Source organism: Suncus etruscus, chromosome 4, assembly GCF_024139225.1.
Source record: "Suncus etruscus isolate mSunEtr1 chromosome 4, mSunEtr1.pri.cur, whole genome shotgun sequence".
Lineage (NCBI taxonomy): Eukaryota > Metazoa > Chordata > Mammalia > Eulipotyphla > Soricidae > Suncus > Suncus etruscus.
Window position 1 is genome coordinate 154,005,316 of NC_064851.1, and position 2,932 is coordinate 154,008,247.

The window sequence follows — 2,932 nt, forward strand, 5'->3', positions numbered from 1 at the left end:
GACAGCTTACTTCTAGCGCCACCTCGCTGGCCCCGGAAAAAAAGTCTTAAAGCAAATGATCAGACAATGGAAAAATTACTCAAATAATGTGAACAGATGAAAATATAAGTTTTTGATAAGCTCAACAGAAACAACATAAGAATCATTGGAGTCCCAGAGACCCAGGAATAAAATCCCCAGAAAGAATCAGCAGTCAAGTATATAATTGCAGAGAAATTCCCAGAATTAAAGACTGCTTGCAACCAATTCCTGCATGCCAGAGACTACCAGCTAAAAGAGAACCGAAGAAAAGTACCCCAAGACACATCCTGGTCACAATGACAAATCCCACAGATAGGAATAGAATACTGAAAGCAACAAGATCAAAAAGGGAAATTACATTCAAAGGAGCATCCTTAAGAATTACAGCAGATCTACCACAATAAACCCTCAAGGCCAGAAGATAGTAGTGGGACATAGTGACAAAACTCAATGAAATGAATGCTTTGCCCAACCAGACTCACTTTCAAGTTTGAAGAAAGTATACATAGCTTCACAGATAAATAACAGCTTAGAAACTTTGCAGACTCAAAATCAGTCTTAAAAGAAAAACTGAAAGGTCTACTTTAAGACAAGACAGACCAACAGACACACCAAACTTCTACACAAAGATGGCATTAAATCCCATGACAATTTTCTCTCTTAATGTCAATGGACTAAATGCACCCATTAAGAGACACAGAGTGGCTAAATGGATCAAAAAACTGAATCTAACCTTTTGCTGCCTACAAGAAACACACCTGAATAGTTAGAAACAAACATAGATTCAAAATCAAAGGCTGGAGGAAAATCATCAAAGCAAACAACACTCTTAAAAAAGCTAGAGTGGCCATACTAATAACAGATGACACAAACTTTAGACTCAGAAAAGTTGTAAGAGACAAAAGTGGATTTTCGTACTAATTAAGGGATATGTACAACAGGAAGAAATTACACTAATAAACATATACTCACCCAAGGAGGAACCAGCAAAATATTTAATATAATTGTTGACAAATCTGAAAGAAGATATCAATAGCAACATGATTATGGAAGACTTCAACACTGCCCTGCCACCCCTTGATAAGTCAATCATACTGAAACCCAATAAAAATATACTAGCTCTAAAAAAATGTATGTTTAGGTCACTCCATCCCCAGAAACCTGGATACACATTCTTTTCCAGTGCACATGGGCCATTCTCCAGGATAGACCATATGCTGGCCCATAAACCATACCTCCATAAAACCAAGAGGATAGAAATTGTGCAGACTACCTTTGCTGATCACAAAGCACTAAAATTAGACATGAAATACAAAGGGTCACAGAAGAAAAACTTTTAACACCTGGAAATTAAACAGCTTACTACTGAACAACCAGTGGGTCAGAAATGAAATCAAAGAGGAAATCAAAATATTCAGGGGGAAACATGACAATAAAGACACAAATTATCAGAATTAATGGGACACAGCAAAAGTGGTACTAAAAGAAAATTTTATAGCTTTGCAAGCACACATCAGGAAGAAAGAAGAGGCCTACATGAATAGCTTAATGATGCAGCCTATAAAATTAGAAAATGAGGGGCTGGAGAGATAGCATGAAGGTAGTGAGTTTGCCTTGCATGCAGAAGGACTGTGGTTCGAATCCCGGCATCCCATATGGTCCCCCAAGCCTGCCAGGAGCAATTTCTGAGCATAGAGTCAGGAGTAAACCCTGAGTGCTGCCGGGTGTGACCCAAAAACCTATATATATTTTTTTTCTAACATATATATATATATATATGTTAGAAAATGATCAATAAAAGAAACAAAAAATAGGTAGGCAGAAGGAAATTACAAAGCTTAGAACAGAAATCAATGAAATGGAAATCCAAAAACAATCTGAAAGATCAATGAAAGCAAAAGTCAGTTCTTTGAAAAAATAAACAAGATTAATAAACCACTGGAAAAACTCACAAAGAAAGGGAGAGAGAGAAACTTGATAAACCAGATTAGAGATGAAAAGGGGAGCTCACTACAGATATTGCAGAGATTCAAAAGGTAATCAGAGACTACTTTGAGAAACTCTCTGCCACAAAACATGAGAACCTGGAAGAAATAGATAAATTCTTGGACTCATAACCTTCCACAGTTGAGTGTTCGCTTTGGCAGCACATATACTAAAATCGGAACAATACAGAGAAAATTAGCATGGCCCCTGCACAAGGATGACACACAAATTCATGAAGCATTCCATAACCTTACACAGTTGAATAAGGATGATGTAAACAGCCCCATCACTATTGAGGAAATTAAAATGGTAATCAAAAGTTTTCCCAAAAACAAAAGCCAAAGCTCAGATGGGTTCACTCATCTGAGTAAATTTGAATTTGAATTCTTTCAAACCTTTCAAGAGAAACTACTACCAATTCTTTTTAGGCTCTTCTATGAAATTAAAGAAACAGGAACACTTCCAAATAGTTTTTTGGGGGTGGGGGTTTGGGTCACACCCAACAGTGCTCAGCAGTTACTCCTGGCTCTGTGCTCAGAAATCACTCCTGGCAGACACCGGGGACCATATGGGATGCCGGGATTCAAACCACCGTCCATCCTGAATCAGCCACATGCAAGACAAATGCCCTACTGTGGAGCTATCTCTCTGGCTCCCTTTCCTTCCAAATAGTTTTTATAAAGCTAATATCACCTTGATACCAAAACCAGACAGAGATGCTGCCAAAAAAGAAAATTACAGACCAATATTCCTGATGAACACAGATGCAAAGATCCTCAACAAAATTCTGTCAAATAAGATCCAATGCCTCATCAAAAAGGTCATTCACCATGACCAAGTTGGTTTCATCTCAGAAATGCAAGGATGGTTTAACATCTGTAAATTAATCAACATAAACACCATTTCAACAAAAAGAAAAAAAAAT

At 37.5% G+C, this 2,932-nt stretch overlaps 1 non-coding gene across 1 annotated transcript; it reads left to right on the top strand.

The window, feature by feature from the left end:
* The first annotated feature begins 2,152 nt into the window (after positions 1-2,152).
* Positions 2,153-2,259, top strand: LOC126007316 (U6 spliceosomal RNA). The gene has a single exon (XR_007494898.1). It is a non-coding gene; the product is annotated as a U6 spliceosomal RNA (small nuclear RNA).
* The last annotated feature ends 673 nt before the right edge of the window (positions 2,260-2,932 follow it).